The sequence below is a fragment of the Anomaloglossus baeobatrachus genome, unplaced genomic scaffold (genome assembly GCF_048569485.1).
Source record: "Anomaloglossus baeobatrachus isolate aAnoBae1 unplaced genomic scaffold, aAnoBae1.hap1 Scaffold_3137, whole genome shotgun sequence".
NCBI lineage: Eukaryota > Metazoa > Chordata > Amphibia > Anura > Aromobatidae > Anomaloglossus > Anomaloglossus baeobatrachus.
The window spans coordinates 82,462-102,789 of NW_027442543.1; the positions used below are offsets into that span (position 1 = coordinate 82,462).

The 20,328-nt window shown below is 46.8% G+C and overlaps 15 non-coding genes across 15 annotated transcripts; all 15 read right to left on the reverse strand.

The window, feature by feature from the left end:
- Window positions 1–878: 878 nt before the first annotated feature.
- On the reverse strand, window positions 879–1,069 carry LOC142269116 (U2 spliceosomal RNA). The gene has a single exon (XR_012734666.1). It is a non-coding gene; the product is annotated as a U2 spliceosomal RNA (small nuclear RNA).
- Window positions 1,070–2,186: 1,117 nt separating this feature from the next.
- On the reverse strand, window positions 2,187–2,383 carry LOC142269063 (U2 spliceosomal RNA). Its single transcript, XR_012734620.1, has one exon. It is a non-coding gene; the product is annotated as a U2 spliceosomal RNA (small nuclear RNA).
- Window positions 2,384–3,676: 1,293 nt separating this feature from the next.
- On the reverse strand, window positions 3,677–3,867 carry LOC142269117 (U2 spliceosomal RNA). The gene has a single exon (XR_012734667.1). It is a non-coding gene; the product is annotated as a U2 spliceosomal RNA (small nuclear RNA).
- A 1,117-nt stretch (window positions 3,868–4,984) lies between these two features.
- LOC142269118 (U2 spliceosomal RNA) lies at window positions 4,985–5,175 on the reverse strand. Its single transcript, XR_012734668.1, has one exon. It is a non-coding gene; the product is annotated as a U2 spliceosomal RNA (small nuclear RNA).
- A 1,117-nt stretch (window positions 5,176–6,292) lies between these two features.
- On the reverse strand, window positions 6,293–6,483 carry LOC142269037 (U2 spliceosomal RNA). Its single transcript, XR_012734597.1, has one exon. It is a non-coding gene; the product is annotated as a U2 spliceosomal RNA (small nuclear RNA).
- Window positions 6,484–7,600: 1,117 nt separating this feature from the next.
- LOC142269039 (U2 spliceosomal RNA) lies at window positions 7,601–7,791 on the reverse strand. Its single transcript, XR_012734598.1, has one exon. It is a non-coding gene; the product is annotated as a U2 spliceosomal RNA (small nuclear RNA).
- Window positions 7,792–8,908: 1,117 nt separating this feature from the next.
- Window positions 8,909–9,099, reverse strand: LOC142269040 (U2 spliceosomal RNA). Its single transcript, XR_012734599.1, has one exon. It is a non-coding gene; the product is annotated as a U2 spliceosomal RNA (small nuclear RNA).
- Window positions 9,100–10,216: 1,117 nt separating this feature from the next.
- On the reverse strand, window positions 10,217–10,408 carry LOC142269048 (U2 spliceosomal RNA). The gene has a single exon (XR_012734607.1). It is a non-coding gene; the product is annotated as a U2 spliceosomal RNA (small nuclear RNA).
- A 1,116-nt stretch (window positions 10,409–11,524) lies between these two features.
- LOC142269041 (U2 spliceosomal RNA) lies at window positions 11,525–11,715 on the reverse strand. The gene has a single exon (XR_012734600.1). It is a non-coding gene; the product is annotated as a U2 spliceosomal RNA (small nuclear RNA).
- Window positions 11,716–12,832: 1,117 nt separating this feature from the next.
- Window positions 12,833–13,023, reverse strand: LOC142269042 (U2 spliceosomal RNA). Its single transcript, XR_012734601.1, has one exon. It is a non-coding gene; the product is annotated as a U2 spliceosomal RNA (small nuclear RNA).
- A 1,117-nt stretch (window positions 13,024–14,140) lies between these two features.
- On the reverse strand, window positions 14,141–14,331 carry LOC142269044 (U2 spliceosomal RNA). Its single transcript, XR_012734603.1, has one exon. It is a non-coding gene; the product is annotated as a U2 spliceosomal RNA (small nuclear RNA).
- Window positions 14,332–15,449: 1,118 nt separating this feature from the next.
- Window positions 15,450–15,640, reverse strand: LOC142269045 (U2 spliceosomal RNA). Its single transcript, XR_012734604.1, has one exon. It is a non-coding gene; the product is annotated as a U2 spliceosomal RNA (small nuclear RNA).
- Window positions 15,641–16,757: 1,117 nt separating this feature from the next.
- Window positions 16,758–16,948, reverse strand: LOC142269046 (U2 spliceosomal RNA). The gene has a single exon (XR_012734605.1). It is a non-coding gene; the product is annotated as a U2 spliceosomal RNA (small nuclear RNA).
- A 1,119-nt stretch (window positions 16,949–18,067) lies between these two features.
- LOC142269047 (U2 spliceosomal RNA) lies at window positions 18,068–18,258 on the reverse strand. The gene has a single exon (XR_012734606.1). It is a non-coding gene; the product is annotated as a U2 spliceosomal RNA (small nuclear RNA).
- Window positions 18,259–19,376: 1,118 nt separating this feature from the next.
- On the reverse strand, window positions 19,377–19,567 carry LOC142269051 (U2 spliceosomal RNA). Its single transcript, XR_012734609.1, has one exon. It is a non-coding gene; the product is annotated as a U2 spliceosomal RNA (small nuclear RNA).
- Window positions 19,568–20,328: the final 761 nt, after the last annotated feature.

Sequence of the window (20,328 nt, forward strand, 5' to 3'; positions counted from 1 at the left end):
TGCAGTCTTTCCAATTCACGATACAAAAAGACGGACAGGACAGGTTGCCTGACTTTCCGTCACTGCCACCCTTTGCCATCCTTACCCGTAGAAAGCCCTTTCATCATCCCCAAACCCTAATCTTTTCCCTTTCCTTCCCAGCCCCCAAACCCTGCCCTCTGTACCTTTCTCACCACCCGCTTCCCTTCTCCTGTCATCCCCCTACCACCCGGGAAAAAAAGAGATTGCCCCCTCCTTCCACTAGCCCACCCTCCCACCCAAAGAACAACTTCTTCTGCGCAGCTTGTTTTCTAGGCAGCAGCGCTATTGTGATGTCATCGGGGGGCATTGTGACAAGCCGCCAGTGTTCCGTCTCTTCATGTTGTGCACTGTTCAAACCGAAAATACATCAACAGGCAGGCTACAGAAAAGCTTACTAACAAAGGTTAGAGAGGGGCTTTCTCAGAGGGCTTTTTACAGTTTGTCTATTCCCAATTAGCCGGTTTAGTATACTTAATGAAAGTACTAATTCTTTCATAGGCCGCCCATTCTTAGTATTTGACGTTCAGGTAACAACAGGTAACTTTATTTGGAGTGGAAGCAGAGAGATAACACCAGATGCCAATTGTAGATCCTCTCACACCTGTGGTCACTGCAGCATCTGACTCCACTTTGTCCAAAAGGGATCTATTCCATTCAATTACACATGATCTAGATTAGACTGACAACAAGATACTGCACGGGACATAGCAGAGTTGGTGAAGTTGAGTGGTGATGAGTTTGCTATTTGGATGAATAAAGCAAGTAAAAAGTGTGTTAGATAAAAATTCATTTCAATTCGCTAATCGGGCTAATATGAATCAGGTGAATCGAGTTCTGCTTTTGGAAACTGGGTTAAGAAGGGGTGCACCGTTCCTGGAGGTACTGCAATACCAGGTCAATGCGTGGAGTGGACAGAGCAAGCTCTTTTTCCATCTCCCTGTTCTAAAAATCCATTTAATATATGGTCCCCAGATAGGGGACGTATCAGATATTAAACTGATAAGAACAGATACTACACTTGATCTTAGCCAAAAGGCCGAGAAGCGATAACCAGAATTGGTTTGGGCCTCGAGTGGCACCCTGGCCTATGCCGGACACATCTTAGGGAGAGAGAGCGAGAGGGAGACAAACCCACGCCTACACAAGACATTTTGTCACCCAAGCCAACCCTTGAAAAGGCTGCTTTGCAGAGCAAAAACAAGAAGAATGGTGCGTTTTGCAGCCGCCGCCCACTGCAATGAATCTGAATAACTCCTCCTTTAGGGCGCAAGCAACTCCCCTCCCCCTTGCAGTCTTTCCAATTCACGATCCAAAAAGACGGACAGGACAGGTTGCCTGACTTTCCGTCACTGCCACCCTTTGCCATCCTTACCCGTAGAAAGCCCTTTCATCATCCCCAAACCCTAATCTTTTCCCTTTCCTTCCCAGCCCCCAAACCCTGCCCTCTGTACCTTTCTCACCACCCGCTTCCCTTCTCCTGTCATCCCCCTACCACCCGGGAAAAAAAGAGATTGCCCCCTCCTTCCACTAGCCCACCCTCCCACCCAAAGAACAACTTCTTCTGCGCAGCTTGTTTTCTAGGCAGCAGCGCTATTGTGATGTCATCGGGGGGCATTGTGACAAGCCGCCAGTGTTCCGTCTCTTCATGTTGTGCACTGTTCAAACCGAAAATACATCAACAGGCAGGCTACAGAAAAGCTTACTAACAAAGGTTAGAGAGGGGCTTTCTCAGAGGGCTTTTTACAGTTTGTCTATTCCCAATTAGCCGGTTTAGTATACTTAATGAAAGTACTAATTCTTTCATAGGCCGCCCATTCTTAGTATTTGACGTTCAGGTAACAACAGGTAACTTTATTTGGAGTGGAAGCAGAGAGATAACACCAGATGCCAATTGTAGATCCTCTCACACCTGTGGTCACTGCAGCATCTGACTCCACTTTGTCCAAAAGGGATCTATTCCATTCAATTACACATGATCTAGATTAGACTGACAACAAGATACTGCACGGGACATAGCAGAGTTGGTGAAGTTGAGTGGTGATGAGTTTGCTATTTGGATGAATAAAGCAAGTAAAAAGTGTGTTAGATAAAAATTCATTTCAATTCGCTAATCGGGCTAATATGAATCAGGTGAATCGAGTTCTGCTTTTGGAAACTGGGTTAAGAAGGGGTGCACCGTTCCTGGAGGTACTGCAATACCAGGTCAATGCGTGGAGTGGACAGAGCAAGCTCTTTTTCCATCTCCCTGTTCTAAAAATCCATTTAATATATGGTCCCCAGATAGGGGACGTATCAGATATTAAACTGATAAGAACAGATTTTTTTTTTTTTTTTTTTTTTGAAGGATGAGTTTGAAAATAATAAAGTGACCGCCTCTCGTTGCCCAGGTAACCGTCCGTCACAAGAGGGCTATGACATCCTACGATGCACACTCCCTCAAGGCCAGCAGTTGTGCAATACCCTGGCACCTGTCAGCACCAACCAAGGTAGTACCCTCCCAAACTACACTTGATCTTAGCCAAAAGGCCGAGAAGCGATAACCAGAATTGGTTTGGGCCTCGAGTGGCACCCTGGCCTATGCCGGACACATCTTAGGGAGAGAGAGCGAGAGGGAGACAAACCCACGCCTACACAAGACATTTTGTCACCCAAGCCAACCCTTGAAAAGGCTGCTTTGCAGAGCAAAAACAAGAAGAATGGTGCGTTTTGCAGCCGCCGCCCACTGCAATGAATCTGAATAACTCCTCCTTTAGGGCGCAAGCAACTCCCCTCCCCCTTGCAGTCTTTCCAATTCACGATACAAAAAGACGGACAGGACAGGTTGCCTGACTTTCCGTCACTGCCACCCTTTGCCATCCTTACCCGTAGAAAGCCCTTTCATCATCCCCAAACCCTAATCTTTTCCCTTTCCTTCCCAGCCCCCAAACCCTGCCCTCTGTACCTTTCTCACCACCCGCTTCCCTTCTCCTGTCATCCCCCTACCACCCGGGAAAAAAAGAGATTGCCCCCTCCTTCCACTAGCCCACCCTCCCACCCAAAGAACAACTTCTTCTGCGCAGCTTGTTTTCTAGGCAGCAGCGCTATTGTGATGTCATCGGGGGGCATTGTGACAAGCCGCCAGTGTTCCGTCTCTTCATGTTGTGCACTGTTCAAACCGAAAATACATCAACAGGCAGGCTACAGAAAAGCTTACTAACAAAGGTTAGAGAGGGGCTTTCTCAGAGGGCTTTTTACAGTTTGTCTATTCCCAATTAGCCGGTTTAGTATACTTAATGAAAGTACTAATTCTTTCATAGGCCGCCCATTCTTAGTATTTGACGTTCAGGTAACAACAGGTAACTTTATTTGGAGTGGAAGCAGAGAGATAACACCAGATGCCAATTGTAGATCCTCTCACACCTGTGGTCACTGCAGCATCTGACTCCACTTTGTCCAAAAGGGATCTATTCCATTCAATTACACATGATCTAGATTAGACTGACAACAAGATACTGCACGGGACATAGCAGAGTTGGTGAAGTTGAGTGGTGATGAGTTTGCTATTTGGATGAATAAAGCAAGTAAAAAGTGTGTTAGATAAAAATTCATTTCAATTCGCTAATCGGGCTAATATGAATCAGGTGAATCGAGTTCTGCTTTTGGAAACTGGGTTAAGAAGGGGTGCACCGTTCCTGGAGGTACTGCAATACCAGGTCAATGCGTGGAGTGGACAGAGCAAGCTCTTTTTCCATCTCCCTGTTCTAAAAATCCATTTAATATATGGTCCCCAGATAGGGGACGTATCAGATATTAAACTGATAAGAACAGATACTACACTTGATCTTAGCCAAAAGGCCGAGAAGCGATAACCAGAATTGGTTTGGGCCTCGAGTGGCACCCTGGCCTATGCCGGACACATCTTAGGGAGAGAGAGCGAGAGGGAGACAAACCCACGCCTACACAAGACATTTTGTCACCCAAGCCAACCCTTGAAAAGGCTGCTTTGCAGAGCAAAAACAAGAAGAATGGTGCGTTTTGCAGCCGCCGCCCACTGCAATGAATCTGAATAACTCCTCCTTTAGGGCGCAAGCAACTCCCCTCCCCCTTGCAGTCTTTCCAATTCACGATACAAAAAGACGGACAGGACAGGTTGCCTGACTTTCCGTCACTGCCACCCTTTGCCATCCTTACCCGTAGAAAGCCCTTTCATCATCCCCAAACCCTAATCTTTTCCCTTTCCTTCCCAGCCCCCAAACCCTGCCCTCTGTACCTTTCTCACCACCCGCTTCCCTTCTCCTGTCATCCCCCTACCACCCGGGAAAAAAAGAGATTGCCCCCTCCTCCCACTAGCCCACCCTCCCACCCAAAGAACAACTTCTTCTGCGCAGCTTGTTTTCTAGGCAGCAGCGCTATTGTGATGTCATCGGGGGGCATTGTGACAAGCCGCCAGTGTTCCGTCTCTTCATGTTGTGCACTGTTCAAACCGAAAATACATCAACAGGCAGGCTACAGAAAAGCTTACTAACAAAGGTTAGAGAGGGGCTTTCTCAGAGGGCTTTTTACAGTTTGTCTATTCCCAATTAGCCGGTTTAGTATACTTAATGAAAGTACTAATTCTTTCATAGGCCGCCCATTCTTAGTATTTGACGTTCAGGTAACAACAGGTAACTTTATTTGGAGTGGAAGCAGAGAGATAACACCAGATGCCAATTGTAGATCCTCTCACACCTGTGGTCACTGCAGCATCTGACTCCACTTTGTCCAAAAGGGATCTATTCCATTCAATTACACATGATCTAGATTAGACTGACAACAAGATACTGCACGGGACATAGCAGAGTTGGTGAAGTTGAGTGGTGATGAGTTTGCTATTTGGATGAATAAAGCAAGTAAAAAGTGTGTTAGATAAAAATTCATTTCAATTCGCTAATCGGGCTAATATGAATCAGGTGAATCGAGTTCTGCTTTTGGAAACTGGGTTAAGAAGGGGTGCACCGTTCCTGGAGGTACTGCAATACCAGGTCAATGCGTGGAGTGGACAGAGCAAGCTCTTTTTCCATCTCCCTGTTCTAAAAATCCATTTAATATATGGTCCCCAGATAGGGGACGTATCAGATATTAAACTGATAAGAACAGATACTACACTTGATCTTAGCCAAAAGGCCGAGAAGCGATAACCAGAATTGGTTTGGGCCTCGAGTGGCACCCTGGCCTATGCCGGACACATCTTAGGGAGAGAGAGCGAGAGGGAGACAAACCCACGCCTACACAAGACATTTTGTCACCCAAGCCAACCCTTGAAAAGGCTGCTTTGCAGAGCAAAAACAAGAAGAATGGTGCGTTTTGCAGCCGCCGCCCACTGCAATGAATCTGAATAACTCCTCCTTTAGGGCGCAAGCAACTCCCCTCCCCCTTGCAGTCTTTCCAATTCACGATACAAAAAGACGGACAGGACAGGTTGCCTGACTTTCCGTCACTGCCACCCTTTGCCATCCTTACCCGTAGAAAGCCCTTTCATCATCCCCAAACCCTAATCTTTTCCCTTTCCTTCCCAGCCCCCAAACCCTGCCCTCTGTACCTTTCTCACCACCCGCTTCCCTTCTCCTGTCATCCCCCTACCACCCGGGAAAAAAAGAGATTGCCCCCTCCTTCCACTAGCCCACCCTCCCACCCAAAGAACAACTTCTTCTGCGCAGCTTGTTTTCTAGGCAGCAGCGCTATTGTGATGTCATCGGGGGGCATTGTGACAAGCCGCCAGTGTTCCGTCTCTTCATGTTGTGCACTGTTCAAACCGAAAATACATCAACAGGCAGGCTACAGAAAAGCTTACTAACAAAGGTTAGAGAGGGGCTTTCTCAGAGGGCTTTTTACAGTTTGTCTATTCCCAATTAGCCGGTTTAGTATACTTAATGAAAGTACTAATTCTTTCATAGGCCGCCCATTCTTAGTATTTGACGTTCAGGTAACAACAGGTAACTTTATTTGGAGTGGAAGCAGAGAGATAACACCAGATGCCAATTGTAGATCCTCTCACACCTGTGGTCACTGCAGCATCTGACTCCACTTTGTCCAAAAGGGATCTATTCCATTCAATTACACATGATCTAGATTAGACTGACAACAAGATACTGCACGGGACATAGCAGAGTTGGTGAAGTTGAGTGGTGATGAGTTTGCTATTTGGATGAATAAAGCAAGTAAAAAGTGTGTTAGATAAAAATTCATTTCAATTCGCTAATCGGGCTAATATGAATCAGGTGAATCGAGTTCTGCTTTTGGAAACTGGGTTAAGAAGGGGTGCACCGTTCCTGGAGGTACTGCAATACCAGGTCAATGCGTGGAGTGGACAGAGCAAGCTCTTTTTCCATCTCCCTGTTCTAAAAATCCATTTAATATATGGTCCCCAGATAGGGGACGTATCAGATATTAAACTGATAAGAACAGATACTACACTTGATCTTAGCCAAAAGGCCGAGAAGCGATAACCAGAATTGGTTTGGGCCTCGAGTGGCACCCTGGCCTATGCCGGACACATCTTAGGGAGAGAGAGCGAGAGGGAGACAAACCCACGCCTACACAAGACATTTTGTCACCCAAGCCAACCCTTGAAAAGGCTGCTTTGCAGAGCAAAAACAAGAAGAATGGTGCGTTTTGCAGCCGCCGCCCACTGCAATGAATCTGAATAACTCCTCCTTTAGGGCGCAAGCAACTCCCCTCCCCCTTGCAGTCTTTCCAATTCACGATACAAAAAGACGGACAGGACAGGTTGCCTGACTTTCCGTCACTGCCACCCTTTGCCATCCTTACCCGTAGAAAGCCCTTTCATCATCCCCAAACCCTAATCTTTTCCCTTTCCTTCCCAGCCCCCAAACCCTGCCCTCTGTACCTTTCTCACCACCCGCTTCCCTTCTCCTGTCATCCCCCTACCACCCGGGAAAAAAAGAGATTGCCCCCTCCTTCCACTAGCCCACCCTCCCACCCAAAGAACAACTTCTTCTGCGCAGCTTGTTTTCTAGGCAGCAGCGCTATTGTGATGTCATCGGGGGGCATTGTGACAAGCCGCCAGTGTTCCGTCTCTTCATGTTGTGCACTGTTCAAACCGAAAATACATCAACAGGCAGGCTACAGAAAAGCTTACTAACAAAGGTTAGAGAGGGGCTTTCTCAGAGGGCTTTTTACAGTTTGTCTATTCCCAATTAGCCGGTTTAGTATACTTAATGAAAGTACTAATTCTTTCATAGGCCGCCCATTCTTAGTATTTGACGTTCAGGTAACAACAGGTAACTTTATTTGGAGTGGAAGCAGAGAGATAACACCAGATGCCAATTGTAGATCCTCTCACACCTGTGGTCACTGCAGCATCTGACTCCACTTTGTCCAAAAGGGATCTATTCCATTCAATTACACATGATCTAGATTAGACTGACAACAAGATACTGCACGGGACATAGCAGAGTTGGTGAAGTTGAGTGGTGATGAGTTTGCTATTTGGATGAATAAAGCAAGTAAAAAGTGTGTTAGATAAAAATTCATTTCAATTCGCTAATCGGGCTAATATGAATCAGGTGAATCGAGTTCTGCTTTTGGAAACTGGGTTAAGAAGGGGTGCACCGTTCCTGGAGGTACTGCAATACCAGGTCAATGCGTGGAGTGGACAGAGCAAGCTCTTTTTCCATCTCCCTGTTCTAAAAATCCATTTAATATATGGTCCCCAGATAGGGGACGTATCAGATATTAAACTGATAAGAACAGATACTACACTTGATCTTAGCCAAAAGGCCGAGAAGCGATAACCAGAATTGGTTTGGGCCTCGAGTGGCACCCTGGCCTATGCCGGACACATCTTAGGGAGAGAGAGCGAGAGGGAGACAAACCCACGCCTACACAAGACATTTTGTCACCCAAGCCAACCCTTGAAAAGGCTGCTTTGCAGAGCAAAAACAAGAAGAATGGTGCGTTTTGCAGCCGCCGCCCACTGCAATGAATCTGAATAACTCCTCCTTTAGGGCGCAAGCAACTCCCCTCCCCCTTGCAGTCTTTCCAATTCACGATACAAAAAGACGGACAGGACAGGTTGCCTGACTTTCCGTCACTGCCACCCTTTGCCATCCTTACCCGTAGAAAGCCCTTTCATCATCCCCAAACCCTAATCTTTTCCCTTTCCTTCCCAGCCCCCAAACCCTGCCCTCTGTACCTTTCTCACCACCCGCTTCCCTTCTCCTGTCATCCCCCTACCACCCGGGAAAAAAAGAGATTGCCCCCTCCTTCCACTAGCCCACCCTCCCACCCAAAGAACAACTTCTTCTGCGCAGCTTGTTTTCTAGGCAGCAGCGCTATTGTGATGTCATCGGGGGGCATTGTGACAAGCCGCCAGTGTTCCGTCTCTTCATGTTGTGCACTGTTCAAACCGAAAATACATCAACAGGCAGGCTACAGAAAAGCTTACTAACAAAGGTTAGAGAGGGGCTTTCTCAGAGGGCTTTTTACAGTTTGTCTATTCCCAATTAGCCGGTTTAGTATACTTAATGAAAGTACTAATTCTTTCATAGGCCGCCCATTCTTAGTATTTGACGTTCAGGTAACAACAGGTAACTTTATTTGGAGTGGAAGCAGAGAGATAACACCAGATGCCAATTGTAGATCCTCTCACACCTGTGGTCACTGCAGCATCTGACTCCACTTTGTCCAAAAGGGATCTATTCCATTCAATTACACATGATCTAGATTAGACTGACAACAAGATACTGCACGGGACATAGCAGAGTTGGTGAAGTTGAGTGGTGATGAGTTTGCTATTTGGATGAATAAAGCAAGTAAAAAGTGTGTTAGATAAAAATTCATTTCAATTCGCTAATCGGGCTAATATGAATCAGGTGAATCGAGTTCTGCTTTTGGAAACTGGGTTAAGAAGGGGTGCACCGTTCCTGGAGGTACTGCAATACCAGGTCAATGCGTGGAGTGGACAGAGCAAGCTCTTTTTCCATCTCCCTGTTCTAAAAATCCATTTAATATATGGTCCCCAGATAGGGGACGTATCAGATATTAAACTGATAAGAACAGATACTACACTTGATCTTAGCCAAAAGGCCGAGAAGCGATAACCAGAATTGGTTTGGGCCTCGAGTGGCACCCTGGCCTATGCCGGACACATCTTAGGGAGAGAGAGCGAGAGGGAGACAAACCCACGCCTACACAAGACATTTTGTCACCCAAGCCAACCCTTGAAAAGGCTGCTTTGCAGAGCAAAAACAAGAAGAATGGTGCGTTTTGCAGCCGCCGCCCACTGCAATGAATCTGAATAACTCCTCCTTTAGGGCGCAAGCAACTCCCCTCCCCCTTGCAGTCTTTCCAATTCACGATACAAAAAGACGGACAGGACAGGTTGCCTGACTTTCCGTCACTGCCACCCTTTGCCATCCTTACCCGTAGAAAGCCCTTTCATCATCCCCAAACCCTAATCTTTTCCCTTTCCTTCCCAGCCCCCAAACCCTGCCCTCTGTACCTTTCTCACCACCCGCTTCCCTTCTCCTGTCATCCCCCTACCACCCGGGAAAAAAAGAGATTGCCCCCTCCTTCCACTAGCCCACCCTCCCACCCAAAGAACAACTTCTTCTGCGCAGCTTGTTTTCTAGGCAGCAGCGCTATTGTGATGTCATCGGGGGGCATTGTGACAAGCCGCCAGTGTTCCGTCTCTTCATGTTGTGCACTGTTCAAACCGAAAATACATCAACAGGCAGGCTACAGAAAAGCTTACTAACAAAGGTTAGAGAGGGGCTTTCTCAGAGGGCTTTTTACAGTTTGTCTATTCCCAATTAGCCGGTTTAGTATACTTAATGAAAGTACTAATTCTTTCATAGGCCGCCCATTCTTAGTATTTGACGTTCAGGTAACAACAGGTAACTTTATTTGGAGTGGAAGCAGAGAGATAACACCAGATGCCAATTGTAGATCCTCTCACACCTGTGGTCACTGCAGCATCTGACTCCACTTTGTCCAAAAGGGATCTATTCCATTCAATTACACATGATCTAGATTAGACTGACAACAAGATACTGCACGGGACATAGCAGAGTTGGTGAAGTTGAGTGGTGATGAGTTTGCTATTTGGATGAATAAAGCAAGTAAAAAGTGTGTTAGATAAAAATTCATTTCAATTCGCTAATCGGGCTAATATGAATCAGGTGAATCGAGTTCTGCTTTTGGAAACTGGGTTAAGAAGGGGTGCACCGTTCCTGGAGGTACTGCAATACCAGGTCAATGCGTGGAGTGGACAGAGCAAGCTCTTTTTCCATCTCCCTGTTCTAAAAATCCATTTAAATATATGGTCCCCAGATAGGGGACGTATCAGATATTAAACTGATAAGAACAGATACTACACTTGATCTTAGCCAAAAGGCCGAGAAGCGATAACCAGAATTGGTTTGGGCCTCGAGTGGCACCCTGGCCTATGCCGGACACATCTTAGGGAGAGAGAGCGAGAGGGAGACAAACCCACGCCTACACAAGACATTTTGTCACCCCAAGCCAACCCTTGAAAAGGCTGCTTTGCAGAGCAAAAACAAGAAGAATGGTGCGTTTTGCAGCCGCCGCCCACTGCAATGAATCTGAATAACTCCTCCTTTAGGGCGCAAGCAACTCCCCTCCCCCTTGCAGTCTTTCCAATTCACGATACAAAAAGACGGACAGGACAGGTTGCCTGACTTTCCGTCACTGCCACCCTTTGCCATCCTTACCCGTAGAAAGCCCTTTCATCATCCCCAAACCCTAATCTTTTCCCTTTCCTTCCCAGCCCCCAAACCCTGCCCTCTGTACCTTTCTCACCACCCGCTTCCCTTCTCCTGTCATCCCCCTACCACCCGGGAAAAAAAGAGATTGCCCCCTCCTTCCACTAGCCCACCCTCCCCACCCAAAGAACAACTTCTTCTGCGCAGCTTGTTTTCTAGGCAGCAGCGCTATTGTGATGTCATCGGGGGCATTGTGACAAGCCGCCAGTGTTCCGTCTCTTCATGTTGTGCACTGTTCAAACCGAAAATACATCAACAGGCAGGCTACAGAAAAGCTTACTAACAAAGGTTAGAGAGGGGCTTTCTCAGAGGGCTTTTTACAGTTTGTCTATTCCCAATTAGCCGGTTTAGTATACTTAATGAAAGTACTAATTCTTTCATAGGCCGCCATTCTTAGTATTTGACGTTCAGGTAACAACAGGTAACTTTATTTGGAGTGGAAGCAGAGAGATAACACCAGATGCCAATTGTAGATCCTCTCACACCTGTGGTCACTGCAGCATCTGACTCCACTTTGTCCAAAAGGGATCTATTCCATTCAATTACACATGATCTAGATTAGACTGACAACAAGATACTGCACGGGACATACAGAGTTGGTGAAGTTGAGTGGTGATGAGTTTGCTATTTGGATGAATAAAGCAAGTAAAAAGTGTGTTAGATAAAAATTCATTTCAATTCGCTAATCGGGCTAATATGAATCAGGTGAATCGAGTTCTGCTTTTGGAAACTGGGTTAAGAAGGGGTGCACCGTTCCTGGAGGTACTGCAATACCAGGTCAATGCGTGGAGTGGACAGAGCAAGCTCTTTTTCCATCTCCCTGTTCTAAAAATCCATTTAATATATGGTCCCCAGATAGGGGACGTATCAGATATTAAACTGATAAGAACAGATACTACACTTGATCTTAGCCAAAAGGCCGAGAAGCGATAACCAGAATTGGTTTGGGCCTCGAGTGGCACCCTGGCCTATGCCGGACACATCTTAGGGAGAGAGAGCGAGAGGGAGACAAACCCACGCCTACACAAGACATTTTGTCACCCAAGCCAACCCTTGAAAAGGCTGCTTTGCAGAGCAAAAACAAGAAGAATGGTGCGTTTTGCAGCCGCCGCCCACTGCAATGAATCTGAATAACTCCTCCTTTAGGGCGCAAGCAACTCCCCTCCCCCTTGCAGTCTTTCCAATTCACGATACAAAAAGACGGACAGGACAGGTTGCCTGACTTTCCGTCACTGCCACCCTTTGCCATCCTTACCCGTAGAAAGCCCTTTCATCATCCCCAAACCCTAATCTTTTCCCTTTCCTTCCCAGCCCCCAAACCCTGCCCTCTGTACCTTTCTCACCACCCGCTTCCCTTCTCCTGTCATCCCCCTACCACCCGGGAAAAAAAGAGATTGCCCCCTCCTTCCACTAGCCCACCCTCCCACCCAAAGAACAACTTCTTCTGCGCAGCTTGTTTTCTAGGCAGCAGCGCTATTGTGATGTCATCGGGGGGCATTGTGACAAGCCGCCAGTGTTCCGTCTCTTCATGTTGTGCACTGTTCAAACCGAAAATACATCAACAGGCAGGCTACAGAAAAGCTTACTAACAAAGGTTAGAGAGGGGCTTTCTCAGAGGGCTTTTTACAGTTTGTCTATTCCCAATTAGCCGGTTTAGTATACTTAATGAAAGTACTAATTCTTTCATAGGCCGCCCATTCTTAGTATTTGACGTTCAGGTAACAACAGGTAACTTTATTTGGAGTGGAAGCAGAGAGATAACACCAGATGCCAATTGTAGATCCTCTCACACCTGTGGTCACTGCAGCATCTGACTCCACTTTGTCCAAAAGGGATCTATTCCATTCAATTACACATGATCTAGATTAGACTGACAACAAGATACTGCACGGGACATAGCAGAGTTGGTGAAGTTGAGTGGTGATGAGTTTGCTATTTGGATGAATAAAGCAAGTAAAAAGTGTGTTAGATAAAAATTCATTTCAATTCGCTAATCGGGCTAATATGAATCAGGTGAATCGAGTTCTGCTTTTGGAAACTGGGTTAAGAAGGGGTGCACCGTTCCTGGAGGTACTGCAATACCAGGTCAATGCGTGGAGTGGACAGAGCAAGCTCTTTTTCCATCTCCCTGTTCTAAAAATCCATTTAATATATGGTCCCCAGATAGGGGACGTATCAGATATTAAACTGATAAGAACAGATACTACACTTGATCTTAGCCAAAAGGCCGAGAAGCGATAACCAGAATTGGTTTGGGCCTCGAGTGGCACCCTGGCCTATGCCGGACACATCTTAGGGAGAGAGAGCGAGAGGGAGACAAACCCACGCCTACACAAGACATTTTGTCACCCAAGCCAACCCTTGAAAAGGCTGCTTTGCAGAGCAAAAACAAGAAGAATGGTGCGTTTTGCAGCCGCCGCCCACTGCAATGAATCTGAATAACTCCTCCTTTAGGGCGCAAGCAACTCCCCTCCCCCTTGCAGTCTTTCCAATTCACGATACAAAAAGACGGACAGGACAGGTTGCCTGACTTTCCGTCACTGCCACCCTTTGCCATCCTTACCCGTAGAAAGCCCTTTCATCATCCCCAAACCCTAATCTTTTCCCTTTCCTTCCCAGCCCCCAAACCCTGCCCTCTGTACCTTTCTCACCACCCGCTTCCCTTCTCCTGTCATCCCCCTACCACCCGGGAAAAAAAGAGATTGCCCCCTCCTTCCACTAGCCCACCCTCCCACCCAAAGAACAACTTCTTCTGCGCAGCTTGTTTTCTAGGCAGCAGCGCTATTGTGATGTCATCGGGGGGCATTGTGACAAGCCGCCAGTGTTCCGTCTCTTCATGTTGTGCACTGTTCAAACCGAAAATACATCAACAGGCAGGCTACAGAAAAGCTTACTAACAAAGGTTAGAGAGGGGCTTTCTCAGAGGGCTTTTTACAGTTTGTCTATTCCCAATTAGCCGGTTTAGTATACTTAATGAAAGTACTAATTCTTTCATAGGCCGCCCATTCTTAGTATTTGACGTTCAGGTAACAACAGGTAACTTTATTTGGAGTGGAAGCAGAGAGATAACACCAGATGCCAATTGTAGATCCTCTCACACCTGTGGTCACTGCAGCATCTGACTCCACTTTGTCCAAAAGGGATCTATTCCATTCAATTACACATGATCTAGATTAGACTGACAACAAGATACTGCACGGGACATAGCAGAGTTGGTGAAGTTGAGTGGTGATGAGTTTGCTATTTGGATGAATAAAGCAAGTAAAAAGTGTGTTAGATAAAAATTCATTTCAATTCGCTAATCGGGCTAATATGAATCAGGTGAATCGAGTTCTGCTTTTGGAAACTGGGTTAAGAAGGGGTGCACCGTTCCTGGAGGTACTGCAATACCAGGTCAATGCGTGGAGTGGACAGAGCAAGCTCTTTTTCCATCTCCCTGTTCTAAAAATCCATTTAATATATGGTCCCCAGATAGGGGACGTATCAGATATTAAACTGATAAGAACAGATACTACACTTGATCTTAGCCAAAAGGCCGAGAAGCGATAACCAGAATTGGTTTGGGCCTCGAGTGGCACCCTGGCCTATGCCGGACACATCTTAGGGAGAGAGAGCGAGAGGGAGACAAACCCACGCCTACACAAGACATTTTGTCACCCAAGCCAACCCTTGAAAAGGCTGCTTTGCAGAGCAAAAACAAGAAGAATGGTGCGTTTTGCAGCCGCCGCCCACTGCAATGAATCTGAATAACTCCTCCTTTAGGGCGCAAGCAACTCCCCTCCCCCTTGCAGTCTTTCCAATTCACGATACAAAAAGACGGACAGGACAGGTTGCCTGACTTTCCGTCACTGCCACCCTTTGCCATCCTTACCCGTAGAAAGCCCTTTCATCATCCCCAAACCCTAATCTTTTCCCTTTCCTTCCCAGCCCCCAAACCCTGCCCTCTGTACCTTTCTCACCACCCGCTTCCCTTCTCCTGTCATCCCCCTACCACCCGGGAAAAAAAGAGATTGCCCCCCTCCTTCCACTAGCCCACCCTCCCACCCAAAGAACAACTTCTTCTGCGCAGCTTGTTTTCTAGGCAGCAGCGCTATTGTGATGTCATCGGGGGGCATTGTGACAAGCCGCCAGTGTTCCGTCTCTTCATGTTGTGCACTGTTCAAACCGAAAATACATCAACAGGCAGGCTACAGAAAAGCTTACTAACAAAGGTTAGAGAGGGGCTTTCTCAGAGGGCTTTTTACAGTTTGTCTATTCCCAATTAGCCGGTTTAGTATACTTAATGAAAGTACTAATTCTTTCATAGGCCGCCCATTCTTAGTATTTGACGTTCAGGTAACAACAGGTAACTTTATTTGGAGTGGAAGCAGAGAGATAACACCAGATGCCAATTGTAGATCCTCTCACACCTGTGGTCACTGCAGCATCTGACTCCACTTTGTCCAAAAGGGATCTATTCCATTCAATTACACATGATCTAGATTAGACTGACAACAAGATACTGCACGGGACATAGCAGAGTTGGTGAAGTTGAGTGGTGATGAGTTTGCTATTTGGATGAATAAAGCAAGTAAAAAGTGTGTTAGATAAAAATTCATTTCAATTCGCTAATCGGGCTAATATGAATCAGGTGAATCGAGTTCTGCTTTTGGAAACTGGGTTAAGAAGGGGTGCACCGTTCCTGGAGGTACTGCAATACCAGGTCAATGCGTGGAGTGGACAGAGCAAGCTCTTTTTCCATCTCCCTGTTCTAAAAATCCATTTAATATATGGTCCCCAGATAGGGGACGTATCAGATATTAAACTGATAAGAACAGATACTACACTTGATCTTAGCCAAAAGGCCGAGAAGCGATAACCAGAATTGGTTTGGGCCTCGAGTGGCACCCTGGCCTATGCCGGACACATCTTAGGGAGAGAGAGCGAGAGGGAGACAAACCCACGCCTACACAAGACATTTTGTCACCCAAGCCAACCCTTGAAAAGGCTGCTTTGCAGAGCAAAAACAAGAAGAATGGTGCGTTTTGCAGCCGCCGCCCACTGCAATGAATCTGAATAACTCCTCCTTTAGGGCGCAAGCAACTCCCCTCCCCCTTGCAGTCTTTCCAATTCACGATACAAAAAGACGGACAGGACAGGTTGCCTGACTTTCCGTCACTGCCACCCTTTGCCATCCTTACCCGTAGAAAGCCCTTTCATCATCCCCAAACCCTAATCTTTTCCCTTTCCTTCCCAGCCCCCAAACCCTGCCCTCTGTACCTTTCTCACCACCCGCTTCCCTTCTCCTGTCATCCCCCTACCACCCGGGAAAAAAAGAGATTGCCCCCTCCTTCCACTAGCCCACCCTCCCACCCAAAGAACAACTTCTTCTGCGCAGCTTGTTTTCTAGGCAGCAGCGCTATTGTGATGTCATCGGGGGGCATTGTGACAAGCCGCCAGTGTTCCGTCTCTTCATGTTGTGCACTGTTCAAACCGAAAATACATCAACAGGCAGGCTACAGAAAAGCTTACTAACAAAGGTTAGAGAGGGGCTTTCTCAGAGGGCTTTTTACAGTTTGTCTATTCCCAATTAGCCGGTTTAGTATACTTAATGAAAGTACTAATTCTTTCATAGGCCGCCCATTCTTAGTATTTGACGTTCAGGTAACAACAGGTAACTTTATTTGGAGTGGAAGCAGAGAGATAACACCAGATGCCAATTGTAGATCCTCTCACACCTGTGGTCACTGCAGCATCTGACTCCACTTTGTCCAAAAGGGATCTATTCCATTCAATTACACATGATCTAGATTAGACTGACAACAAGATACTGCACGGGACATAGCAGAGTTGGTGAAGTTGAGTGGTGATGAGTTTGCTATTTGGATGAATAAAGCAAGTAAAAAGTGTGTTAGATAAAAATTCATTTCAATTCGCTAATCGGGCTAATATGAATCAGGTGAATCGAGTTCTGCTTTTGGAAACTGGGTTAAGAAGGGGTGCACCGTTCCTGGAGGTACTGCAATACCAGGTCAATGCGTGGAGTGGACAGAGCAAGCTCTTTTTCCATCTCCCTGTTCTAAAAATCCATTTAATATATGGTCCCCAGATAGGGGACGTATCAGATATTAAACTGATAAGAACAGATACTACACTTGATCTTAGCCAAAAGGCCGAGAAGCGATAACCAGAATTGGTTTGGGCCTCGAGTGGCACCCTGGCCTATGCCGGACACATCTTAGGGAGAGAGAGCGAGAGGGAGACAAACCCACGCCTACACAAGACATTTTGTCACCCAAGCCAACCCTTGAAAAGGCTGCTTTGCAGAGCAAAAACAAGAAGAATGGTGCGTTTTGCAGCCGCCGCCCACTGCAATGAATCTGAATAACTCCTCCTTTAGGGCGCAAGCAACTCCCCTCCCCCTTGCAGTCTTTCCAATTCACGATACAAAAAGACGGACAGGACAGGTTGCCTGACTTTCCGTCACTGCCACCCTTTGCCATCCTTACCCGTAGAAAGCCCTTTCATCATCCCCAAACCCTAATCTTTTCCCTTTCCTTCCCAGCCCCCAAACCCTGCCCTCTGTACCTTTCTCACCACCCCGCTTCCCTTCTCCTGTCATCCCCCTACCACCCGGGAAAAAAAGAGATTGCCCCCTCCTTCCACTAGCCCACCCTCCCACCCAAAGAACAACTTCTTCTGCGCAGCTTGTTTTCTAGGCAGCAGCGCTATTGTGATGTCATCGGGGGGCATTGTGACAAGCCGCCAGTGTTCCGTCTCTTCATGTTGTGCACTGTTCAAACCGAAAATACATCAACAGGCAGGCTACAGAAAAGCTTACTAACAAAGGTTAGAGAGGGGCTTTCTCAGAGGGCTTTTTACAGTTTGTCTATTCCCAATTAGCCGGTTTAGGTATACTTAATGAAAGTACTAATTCTTTCATAGGCCGCCCATTCTTAGTATTTGACGTTCAGGTAACAACAGGTAACTTTATTTGGAGTGGAAGCAGAGAGATAACACCAGATGCCAATTGTAGATCCTCTCACACCTGTGGTCACTGCAGCATCTGACTCCACTTTGTCCAAAAGGGATCTATTCCATTCAATTACACATGATCTAGATTAGACTGACAACAAGATACTGCACGGGACATAGCAGAGTTGGTGAAGTTGAGTGGTGATGAGTTTGCTATTTGGATGAATAAAGCAAGTAAAAAGTGTGTTAGATAAAAATTCATTTCAATTCGCTAATCGGGCTAATATGAATCAGGTGAATCGAGTTCTGCTTTTGGAAACTGGGTTAAGAAGGGGTGCACCGTTCCTGGAGGTACTGCAATACCAGGTCAATGCGTGGAGTGGACAGAGCAAGCTCTTTTTCCATCTCCCTGTTCTAAAAATCCATTTAATATATGGTCCCCAGATAGGGGACGTATCAGATATTAAACTGATAAGAACAGATACTACACTTGATCTTAGCCAAAAGGCCGAGAAGCGATAACCAGAATTGGTTTGGGCCTCGAGTGGCACCCTGGCCTATGCCGGACACATCTTAGGGAGAGAGAGCGAGAGGGAGACAAACCCACGCCTACACAAGACATTTTGTCACCCAAGCCAACCCTTGAAAAGGCTGCTTTGCAGAGCAAAAACAAGAAGAATGGTGCGTTTTGCAGCCGCCGCCCACTGCAATGAATCTGAATAACTCCTCCTTTAGGGCGCAAGCAACTCCCCTCCCCCTTGCAGTCTTTCCAATTCACGATACAAAAAGACGGACAGGACAGGTTGCCTGACTTTCCGTCACTGCCACCCTTTGCCATCCTTACCCGTAGAAAGCCCTTTCATCATCCCCAAACCCTAATCTTTTCCCTTTCCTTCCCAGCCCCCAAACCCTGCCCTCTGTACCTTTCTCACCACCCCGCTTCCCTTCTCCTGTCATCCCCCTACCACCCGGGAAAAAAAGAGATTGCCCCCTCCTTCCACTAGCCCACCCTCCCACCCAAAGAACAACTTCTTCTGCGCAGCTTGTTTTCTAGGCAGCAGCGCTATTGTGATGTCATCGGGGGGCATTGTGACAAGCCGCCAGTGTTCCGTCTCTTCATGTTGTGCACTGTTCAAACCGAAAATACATCAACAGGCAGGCTACAGAAAAGCTTACTAACAAAGGTTAGAGAGGGGCTTTCTCAGAGGGCTTTTTACAGTTTGTCTATTCCCAATTAGCCGGTTTAGTATACTTAATGAAAGTACTAATTCTTTCATAGGCCGCCCATTCTTAGTATTTGACGTTCAGGTAACAACAGGTAACTTTATTTGGAGTGGAAGCAGAGAGATAACACCAGATGCCAATTGTAGATCCTCTCACACCTGTGGTCACTGCAGCATCTGACTCCACTTTGTCCAAAAGGGATCTATTCCATTCAATTACACATGATCTAGATTAGACTGACAACAAGATACTGCACGGGACATAGCAGAGTTGGTGAAGTTGAGTGGTGATGAGTTTGCTATTTGGATGAATAAAGCAAGTAAAAAGTGTGTTAGATAAAAATTCATTTCAATTCGCTAATCGGGCTAATATGAATCAGGTGAATCGAGTTCTGCTTTTGGAAACTGGGTTAAGAAGGGGTGCACCGGTCCTGGAGGTACTGCAATACCAGGTCAATGCGTGGAGTGGACAGAGCAAGCTCTTTTTCCATCTCCCTGTTCTAAAAATCCATTTAATATATGGTCCCCAGATAGGGGACGTATCAGATATTAAACTGATAAGAACAGATACTACACTTGATCTTAGCCAAAAGGCCGAGAAGCGATAACCAGAATTGGTTTGGGCCTCGAGTGGCACCCTGGCCTATGCCGGACACATCTTAGGGAGAGAGAGCGAGAGGGAGACAAACCCACGCCTACACAAGACATTTTGTCACCCAAGCCAACCCTTGAAAAGGCTGCTTTGCAGAGCAAAAACAAGAAGAATGGTGCGTTTTGCAGCCGCCGCCCACTGCAATGAATCTGAATAACTCCTCCTTTAGGGCGCAAGCAACTCCCCTCCCCCTTGCAGTCTTTCCAATTCACGATACAAAAAGACGGACAGGACAGGTTGCCTGACTTTCCGTCACTGCCACCCTTTGCCATCCTTACCCGTAGAAAGCCCTTTCATCATCCCCAAACCCTAATCTTTTCCCTTTCCTTCCCAGCCCCCAAACCCTGCCCTCTGTACCTTTCTCACCACCCGCTTCCCTTCTCCTGTCATCCCCCTACCACCCGGGAAAAAAAGAGATTGCCCCCTCCTTCCACTAGCCCACCCTCCCACCCAAAGAACAACTTCTTCTGCGCAGCTTGTTTTCTAGGCAGCAGCGCTATTGTGATGTCATCGGGGGGGCATTGTGACAAGCCGCCAGTGTTCCGTCTCTTCATGTTGTGCACTGTTCAAACCGAAAATACATCAACAGGCAGGCTACAGAAAAGCTTACTAACAAAGGTTAGAGAGGGGCTTTCTCAGAGGGCTTTTTACAGTTTGTCTATTCCCAATTAGCCGGTTTAGTATACTTAATGAAAGTACTAATTCTTTCATAGGC